Source organism: Cryptomeria japonica, chromosome 7 (assembly GCF_030272615.1).
Source record: "Cryptomeria japonica chromosome 7, Sugi_1.0, whole genome shotgun sequence".
Taxonomy (NCBI): Eukaryota; Viridiplantae; Streptophyta; class Pinopsida; order Cupressales; family Cupressaceae; genus Cryptomeria; species Cryptomeria japonica.
In genome coordinates, this window is record NC_081411.1 from 559,317,024 (window position 1) to 559,327,697 (window position 10,674).

The following is a 10,674-nucleotide window of genomic DNA, read 5'->3' on the forward strand; positions in this document are numbered from 1 at the left end:
ACAAGATGAAATTGTTGCTAAGGTGATGAGATCATTGCCTCTTTCTTACAAACATAAGTTAGCTGATATTGATGAGATCTAGAGTGTGACTACTGTGACAAGAGATCTGTTGGTTTGAAAGATTTCTTTAATTGAACTGAGCGAGTTTGGTGAATCACACTGAAAGTCTGAGACAATATTTAGAGCATTTGCATCTGGAAAGCAGATGTATGATCCTAAAGAATACAGAATATCTAGATATGAAAGAGAGAGAAGGGAGATGGAAGAGCAAGAAAGAGAATTATATGAGCTTGAAGCATTAATTGCTTGGAGATTGCCTAAAGGAACTGGTAAGTATGATGGAAAATTGCCTTAGAAATGTTTCTTGTGCAATAAGATAGGACATTTTGCTTCTATGTGCCCGGAGAGAATGTATAAGTATGATAGACATGATAAATTTCATAAGCATGATAGAAATGATAGATATGAGAAGCCTTAAAATCTAACCAGAAGTATAAACTCAGAAGAAATATTAGTATGCTATTGATGAAGGTGTTATAGATGAAGAACCAGAAAGAGATGAGATTGTGTTTATCGTTAATAAGGAAGATAGACCGATACCTGTTGATTCCACAAGTTGCACTATTGAGGAGAAAGCTTTAGCTGCTAAAGTTGAAGAGAAAGATGAATGGGTGATTGATAGTGGTTGTTCACATCATATGACCGGTGATAGAAGTAAATTTGTGAATATGGAGAAGTATAATGGTGGAATAGTAAGATTTGGAGATGACAAAGCTTGTGTAATCCATGGTAGAGGATCTATTTCCTTTGATGGTAAGCATAACACTGATGATGTCTTGTATGTTGAAGATTTGAAGCGTAATATTTTAAGTGTTGGATAGATGGTTGACAAAGATTATTATTTATAATTCAAGAATGGAAAATGAAAGATCCTAAATGCCTCTGGTATAGAGATTGCATCAGGAACTAAGACTGAAGGTAATATCTTTCATTTGAATGCTGGTGAGAAAAGTTGCTTGATTGCTCAAATTGATGAAAGTTGGTTGTGGCATAGGAGAACGTGTCATGTTAATTTTGACTCAATGATTAAGATTAGTTATACTCAAGCTGTTAGAGATTTGCCTAAAAAAGTTAAGCCTACTAATCTGGTATGTAAGGAATGTCAAATGGGAAAACAAACAAGAACTTCTTTTAAGAGTAAGTAGTATACATCTGATGGATTTCTAGATCTTGTGCATACTAACCTATGTGGACCTACAAGTATAAGAAGTGTGCAAGGTGACAAATATTTCATGGTACTGATTGATGATTATTCCAAAAATGATATGGGTTATCTTTTCGAGGGAAAAATCAGAAGCATTGGATAGATTCAAGATATTCAAAGCAAAGGTTGAGATTGAGACCGGACTAAAGATGAAATGTCTAAGATCTGATAGAGGAGTATAATTTCATTCCTGTGAGTTTGACTCATTCTATGAGCAACATGGGATTAGAAGACAATTATCTGCTCCTAGAACCTCACAACAAAATGGAGTTGTTGAAAGGAAGAACAAAACTATCTTGGATGTTGCAAGGACTATGCTGATTGAAGGTAATGTTCTGAAGATCTATTGGAGAGAATCTGTTAGCACTGTTGTTTACACATTCAACTGAGTGCATATAAAAGGTGATTCCGGTAAGACTCCTTATGAGCTATAGTTTCGTCATGTTCCTACTGTGAGATATTTCAGAATTTTTGGAAGCAAGTGTTATATCAAGAGAGATGAGGATATAGGAAAGTTTGATGCAAGAAGTGATGAAGGAATTTTCTTGGGATATTCAACAAAGAGTAAATTCTACTGGTACTACAATAAGAGACTGAGAAAGATAGTGTAAAGTGCAAATGTGAAGGTTGATGAGAACTATGGAAAAGAAATCAGAGCATGCAAATATGATGATAATTAGAATGTTCTTTTAACTCAAACTTAGACAAAAGAATTGAAGCAAAATGATCTGGTAGAAACTGTTAATCCAGATATTTCTACTAGAAGTGAAGAGGTGTAGGAACCTAGAAATCAGAATAATTAGAAGACTCCAAGATATGTAAGATTGAATCAATCTGAAAATCAGATCATTGGTGATAAAAATAAAGGTGTGATGACTAGAAGAAGGCTAGCTATTGAAGAGGTATGTTTGATTTCTAAAATTGAACCTAAAGATGTTGTTGAGGCTTTAAAATATGGGATGAAGGCTATGGAAGAAGAATTAAATTAGATTGAAAATAATAACACATGGGAACTTGTACCTAGACCTACAAACAAAAATGTGATTGGTACTAAATGGGTATTCAGGAAAAATTTGAATGAATCTGGTGAAGTTGTTAGAAATAAAGCAAGATTGGTATGCAAAGGATATTCACAAAAGGAAGGAATTTATTATGAGGAGATTTTTGCTCCATTAGCTAGACTTGAAGCTATTAGACTATTACCTGCATATGTTGCCTATAAGGATTTCAAGGTATATATGATGGATGTCAAGTCAACCTTTTTGAATAGTGATATTGAGGAAGAAGTCTACATTGAGCAACTTGATGGATTTTCATTATCAAATGATGGAGACATGGTATGAAAATTGAAGAAAGCTCTTTATGGATTGAAACAAGCCCTTAGAGCCTAGTATGCTAGATTGGATAAGTATTTTCTGAAATTGGTATTTAATAAAGGTATTACTGATAGTAATCTATATTTAAAGATTGAGTATAATAACATTTTGATTGTTGAAGTTTTTGTTGATGACATTATCTTCGGAGGACATGATTAGTTGAGTATGAAGTTTTTTAGTGATATGCAGAAAGAATTTGAAATGTTCATGATAGGAGAGATGAAATTTTTCTTAGGCTTGCAGATTTCACAAACTGGAAAAGGTATTTTTATATCTCAAGCTAAATGTGTGAAAGAATTATTGAAGAAGTTTGGGTTAGAAGATTCTAAACCGGTTGGAAATCCTATGATAACTAACTGCAAATTGTCTACAGATGATGGACCTCCAAAAGCTAATCAGATATTGTATAGATCTATCGTTGGTGGACTGCTATACCTGACTCAGACTAGACCTGACATTATGCATGTTGTTTGCATGGCTGCCAGATATCATTCTGATCTGAAAGAGATTCATGTCCCTGTTGTGAAGAGGATATTCAGATACTTGAAAGGAACAATGGATTATGGTTTGTGGTATCCAAGGAATGATGATTTCATGCTATGTGCTTACACTGATATTGATTGGGCTGGTGATGTTGATGACCGAAAGAGTACCTCTGGTGGTGCATTCTTTTTGCGTAAGAAATTGGTTTCATGGGCAAGTAAGAAACAAGATTCAATATTCCTATCTACTACTGAAGCTGAATACATTCTTGCTGCTAGTAACTGCACTCAGGTAGTTTGGATAAAACAAATGTTGAAAGATATCAAAGTTATCTATGATGAACCTACTATCATATATTGTGATAGTTCTAGTGCTATTAATATGTCAAAGAACCCAGTGCAACATTCAAAGACTAAACATGTATAAATTAAGTATCATTTCTTGAGAGAAAAAGTTAGTGAAGAGGAAGTAAAGTTAGGGTATGTGTCTACAAGGAACAAATTGCTAATATTTTCACCAAGTATTTGCCTACACATACATTTGTCTATTTGAGAGACAAGTTAGGGGTATCCACCCCTCCTGATGGGAACTAGATGCATTGAGTTGCATCAATTCGGTGGACTTCATAGTCTTATCTTCTTATCCAAATTGACGAGGTTATGCTGCTTCTGTGATGAAGTAGTCTGTTTGTGGTTCAATTGAGTTGGTTTTAATCATGTTTTGTTTATCTAAGAGGGTGAGTTTGGTTTTCTATTTTTGAGAACCTTTGTCATTGATGTCAAAGGGGGAGAGAAAGCATGTGAAAAACTGTCTTATTTGCTATTGGTGGGCTTGATATTAGGGGGATTTTGTTGGAGATGTCTTCTTTCTTTGCATTGATTGCTTTTCACATCCATATGTTGCCATCAATGCCAAAGGGGGATATTGTTGGTCATTGTTGCTGCTAGGATGTGTTGTTGTCATTGATGTCAAAATATTCCCGTGATTTATTGCTCCGATAGTTGCAGATTGGTTTATTGGGATCATGGTTTGGTATATGGAGTATTTCTAGTATCATTATATCTTTCTGTATTGGTTTCAGTGATCTAGAAGCTTAATTGATCATATCATATGATCCAGTTTACAGTTTGGTTCCTCTAATCAATGCTTTGCAGAGTTCGGTATTTCCTTCAGTATATTATGGTGTGATTAGATCTTGAGCTATGTTTTTTGGAGGTTGTTTGGGATGTTCATGTATATCTTCATTTTAGATGGATTGTGTTTTGGTGGTTTGCAAGTTATCTTTCCCTGTGACAGTTGTTGCTGTTTGAGTGTTCTTAAGTTTCAGATGTTGATCGATGAGTTTTGATAAGTGGTGTTGGTACAACTATTACAGATGATTATAATATGCTTGCTGGTGTTTCCTAATTGTGTTCTACCTATTTTGGTGATCCACATTGATCCTTGTGCATGTTCTTGATGTTTTTGCTGAACCAATGATATTCTTCATGTTATGCGGTGTTCTTTATGGTGTAGCGTGTTGTGGTTGATCTTGGCGTGATTTCCAGTGGTGTTGCATGTTTGAGATTTTGATTTAGGTCCATGTTATGTCACATGTATCATTACATTGGTCCGGTGGTCGATCTTTGTATCATGTGATGCAATTTTGTAATTGTGAGTTAAGGGTTTGGCCGACCTTGTTGTCAAGGTTGATGATGGTTTAGTCATGTAAATTTGGTATCGGTGTACTGTCTGCATTATCAGAGAATGGTAAAGGTGTGACTAAGTGAATACATCCTTCGACATTGTGATTGAACATAGATTGGAGTGTTGCAGAGTAGACAAATATGCTTAATCGGAACTGTCATCAAGCATTTGCAGATGCTATTCTTTCAGTTCATTTGATTCCAGACTATTGTTTGAATATTATGTAAGTCAGTGAGACTTCCTTGTAAGGTAGTGAACCTTCCTTGAGGGTTGTAGCCTTCTTGGTTATTGTATTTTAAGCAGAGAGCTCTAGGTAGCGAGTCTGAATGCATGTGCATTCCCTATTGTAATATTTACATACACTACTGCAGAGTATCATCTAATTGTGGGGAGGTTCCCACTGTGGTTTTTCCCTTAACAAGGTTTTCCATGTCAAAATCTTGGTGTTGTGTGTTGTGCTTATCTTCGTTGTTGTTGCAGTTAATCGAATTTGTATTTGTGGTTAAGTTTGTTAATCTGGTGAAAACTAATTCACCCCCCCCCACCCCCCGCGCAAGTTTTCCTTCAATGTTGTTGCCAACAGTTATAATATGTGTGTACAACAAAGTATAAGTTTAGTGCATTGCATGTATAAAAAAATTGAAATCATACCATTATGTCTTTATTTGATTTGGCAAGATAAAGTCTTAGTCTTGAGTAGAAGATGTGTGGTTTGATGAAATGTCCTACTTGATCAAATGGGTGGATTAAGATAAGATGTTGTCTCCTTATCTTATCCAAAGAAAATTATTGTTCCATGTAATCCAGCTAGATGAATTGATGGTGTAATGTATGAAGTTGTATTGCGTTTCTAGATGACTGTGCTTCTTGATTGCTAGGAATGTTTAGTTTGTGAATGGTTATAATTAAGTGATGGTAGGAGATGAGATTGAATAAGGTAATATATGTATGTGGTTGAATTTATGTGTGACATTAAGTGAAAATTAAGTAGTGGCGAGTAAGGCTAGGATATCAAGTTTTATGCTTAATATGTACAATTGACTAGCAAATGGCATGTAGGAAAATGACCATAGGTGGTTGAAGTAGAATTATGATATTAAATTTTACTTTAAGTAATGATATTTAATTGCTATGAGTAATCAGTTTGAGTAAATATATGATTGACTAAATGTTTAATGACATCATGTAGAACATTTTAATCATCTGCTTACTATTTATTGAGCATTGAAATGGTGTATGCATGTTAAAGTATATCATCAGGTGATTAATTGAAGTTCTAACAGTTATTTTTATCATAACTTGATAAATGTGATAATTTATAGATAGAATATATTGAACAGTAATCATGTATGAGTGTATTTATTGTGTGTGTATAGGACACTTTATTTCCTCCTTGCATACATTATCTTTCATGAAGGATATTTGTCTAGATTATCATAAAGGATTGTATTGCATTAAAATGATCAAGGAATATGGATATACAAATAAATTTATGATTTTAAATGTTTGGCACACACTCTCTAACACATTCAGGGTATGACACCCTTGGGTGTTGTGTAGCGATTACTCCCTTTTGGTGTGACTGAAATTGGTCACCTCGTGATGTAGATTTGGATAAGTTGGTTATTTTGTCTTGAGTTATTTTGTGATTTTGTGAAGTATCATTGGAGTTAATTTAATTTTGGATCTCTTTTCTTTAGGACTGGCCACTAATTTCTTCTTTCATTTGTTTTGTTCTTATGGTGGCACTTGTCACACTTTATTGCTTGATCGATTTCGCCACAAATTTTCTTGCTACACTTATTATCACGAATCTCTAAACATTCAACATTGATCCATAAACTTATTGCTCATTACATACATCATATTTGTTGGTATAAACATGATCCAAATCATGTCTATAACAAAAGATCTCATCCCCCCAAAAAATAATTTTTAATTAAATTTTTAGCCTTAACAACCACTTTTGTAGCTATTAGTGAACTAATTTAGCACATATTTGGGTTTGGTTGTTGTATTTAAAGACATCCAATCACTTATTTGAAAATATTGTTGGAGATCATTAAGGATGTTCTAAGGATTTATTGATAAATATTTATGATAGCATTCTAGTAGGATTTATTAAAGAAGCACTAGAGCATGTTATCTTAGGTTGTCGCATGCTTGTCGCTTTCCTTTGAACCGTCTACTCAAAATAGTGAAGTTAGTCTACTAGGGGTTTGATCAAGGAGAACATGACCCTCACAATCGAACAAATTCCCAAAAGGAATTTCTAAATATTAGTTTCTCTAAAACAAATTCAAACACCATGAATCAAGGTTAGCGAATTCCAATAGTATACATTTTGTCAAATCAAGGTGAGTGAATTCCAACAATCTATAGTTTACTAAACTAGGTTTCAAATTTTAGATTTATATTTGTGTGCATGTTCCAAGTCTACATGCTTGTGGAGATTACATTACACATGTAAATTTCATAAGTCGCCTATAAGGTTTGATGTTGTAGAATATTAGCGAATGGACTCATGTTGTTAGAATATTTTGGTGTTTTGTCATTGATGCTAAGTTTAGAAATTCATACCTGTGCAAATCTATATGTTGGTTCCATTTTATCAACACGATCTACAATTGATATGTAGACAAAGAGAGATACAATCTTTTAGATCAATTGTATATTTAATTGTGTCTCCATGTTTATCTACACGGTATATATTGTTTAGAAGACACAAAGGTTTTGTATTCAAATGATAGAAGAAATCATCGAACATAAACTTTGTTCATTTCAAAGATTGAAATTAGTTACAATGCATTCCTTGATACCTTTAAATTGATTTATAATATATATTAAATGGTGTATGTATTTGTTGTGTTTCCATGTTCTCAGCGATGGTATATTTCAAAGAAAGACAAACAAAACTTTTCAAACATAGTTCAAGTTTGTAATGAATAATGGTGCAAGTGATATCTATGTTCAAGTATTTTTCTCACAACATTGATTTTAATGACACTAAATATGATTGAAAATTTTAAGAACAAGTATTGATATTGGAAGTTACAATTTTAAAATACTCAAAGTTTTTTAGTTCTAATTGGTGGTTCTAGTTTGTAACCTACTTAAACTAACCTTAAACCAAAAGGACATTTTATAAGAAGTATAATGGTAGAGAGTTGAAAAGTAATGAAGGTGTGTCATCAATATAAGAGCATTGATTCAAAGTGAATGAGGTATCATTGATAAGTAAAATATATGTTTAGAATGCTTTGAGAGAGAGAAGTGTGATTAAGGTTGAGATTTGATAAATGAAGGTGTGTTGCTATCATAAAGAAGTTTTTTTTGCAATTAAGTGTTACATACTGGTAATAAATTTTGTTGAGATTATGATAAGGTATAATAGTACATTGAATTTTCTTTCAAGTCTACTCAAAATTTGTGTAAACAAGATTTCATAGGTTGTTGATAGTACAATAGAATTTTTTCTGCAAGTGTTTGATGAAATAGCACTGGGAAGCATTCAATTTATATTTACAAATTTTTGTTGATTAATCATATTTAATTTACAAAGGTTCTTGTAAATATTTATCGTTAAAAGGAATAAAACTATATAGGGTATCCAAAGTTTGTCTATATTCAGATTGTAATTGCTTGTTTACATATGTAAAGAGAAACTTCAAAGATTGAAATTGGTTATAATTTGTAATTGTGACATTCTTATAGTTGGTGCTTTAATAATGTTGGGTTGATGCTCAGTTTGTAAATTGGGGAGTTTGAAAGAGTTGGTGCTCTTATAAGGAATTTGGTGATTCCTTGGGGTTGGTGCCTTAAAGTTTTTTAAACATTTCAACAGTGAGGTTGGATTAGGATAGTAGATCCTAGAAAAATTTCTCATCATGGTTGTTTCCCAATCCTAGGTTTCTACACATTTATTGTGCATTGGCTTCATTGTGTGTTTGCATATCTTTCTAATTTTAGTTTCGAGTTATATATTGTAAGTTTTCAGTTTAAAGTTTGATAAACTCCATTAAAATTTTTAATTTCCAAGTATTTAAATTTTATCTCTTCTACTGATTCACCCCCTCCTCTCAGTAGAATAATTATGTTCTACAATTGGTATTAGAGTCAAGTGCTTGAAAAAAGATAACCAGTCCTAGTAGATCTTAGATATTGAACACATGGCTAGTTTGGAAGGATCCTCTTGTAATAAGGTACCTTTATTTGATGGTACTAACTATGCTTTCTAGAGTATAATAATGGAAAGTTATATATCTTCATTAGGATTTGATGTTTGGATGTTTTTTTTTAATGGTTATACAATTTCATCACATCCTTTAACTGGTCCCATTAAAAATAGAGAGCAAAAATAATGCTAAGGCTAAGAATGCAATTATTTGTGGTTTATCTAACATTGAATTTGTTAAGGTGATGCATTGTCAAATAGCTAAAGTCATTTGGGATAAATTGAAAAGTATCTATGAAGGTGATGATAAAGTGAAACAAGCAAAATTATAAACTTATAAGGCTGAGTTTGAAGGATTGAAGATGAAGGATGAAGAGTAGATTGTAGACTATCTCCTTAGAGTTAATGAGATAGTGAATGTAATCAAGGGTCTTGGAGAAGACATGAAGGACTTTGTAGTTGTTCAAAATGTTTTGAGGTCATTACCATCACAATATAATGCTAAAATCTCTGCAATTGAAGAAGCTAGATATCTTAGTAAAATCACAATTGATGATTTACATGGCTTCCCAACAACATATGAAATGAGAATGATTAGTGAATATGATTCTAAGAGAGAGGTTGCCTATAAAGCAACAAAGAAAACAAAAGGAAGTCAGTTTAGAGTTAGACTATGACAAGAACTTGCAAATCTTGTTAGATAACTCAAAAGTGGTTTTGGCAAGCATAAGGGGAAGCTACCTTTCAAATGCTTCAGCTAGGGGAAAATTGGGCACTTTGTTGCTATGTGTCCCTATTCCAAAACCGATAAGGATGGTGAAGAAGACTTCAAGAATAAAAACAAAGGCTAATTCTCTTACAAACAAAGAAATTCTTCAAAGAAGAAAAAAAGTTTGTACATCAAGGATGAAGATAGTAAAAATTCAGAAGATATCAATGAGTCTAAAGTTGAAAATTGTTAGACTTTGTTAATGGAAATTGGGTCACTTACTACATATCAAAGTGATAAAGATTTGCGTGATGTTGATGTTGATCAGGTTGAAATCACTAGAATACTAAGAGGGCAGGGAGGTGAATCAATATTCCCACTTGATTAAAACAATAAACCTTTTTACTGATTGAAGTTATTCTCAAAATATCAAACAAACTTGACTAAAGTAAAACTGTTAATACATAATAAACAAGAAGAACACAACCATAAGATGAACATCAAAATTTGGACATGGAAAAACCAAAATGGGAAAAACCCCTGAGAGTGTTAACTCTCAGGAAAATATAACTAGTTATAGTTGTGTTTACAAACAAGTGGCTCACTGTCGGGTGGCTCACTGCCAAATTATAAAAATGACTCACTGTCGGACTACTCATTACATATACAAGAGGAAACAACTAACATCTAAAATGCTCACTACAATTGAAAAGGTTGATCTGAGAAGGTTTGGATCTCCAAATGCATGAGATCAGATCCAAGTTAAGATCATATTACAAATCTTAGACTTTACAAAAGATCTAGTTAGAGATCTCTACACCATTGTTCCACAACAGGTCTGGTAAAGGACTATTGCACTACTAATTACCTTCGTTGTGCGCAATTCTCACTTACACTGCTTCTTTTGCTGCCAACTATCTTCTGCACATCACACACACTCACTCTTTATCAATTCGCTTGACTTCCTAAGCACTCATGAAGA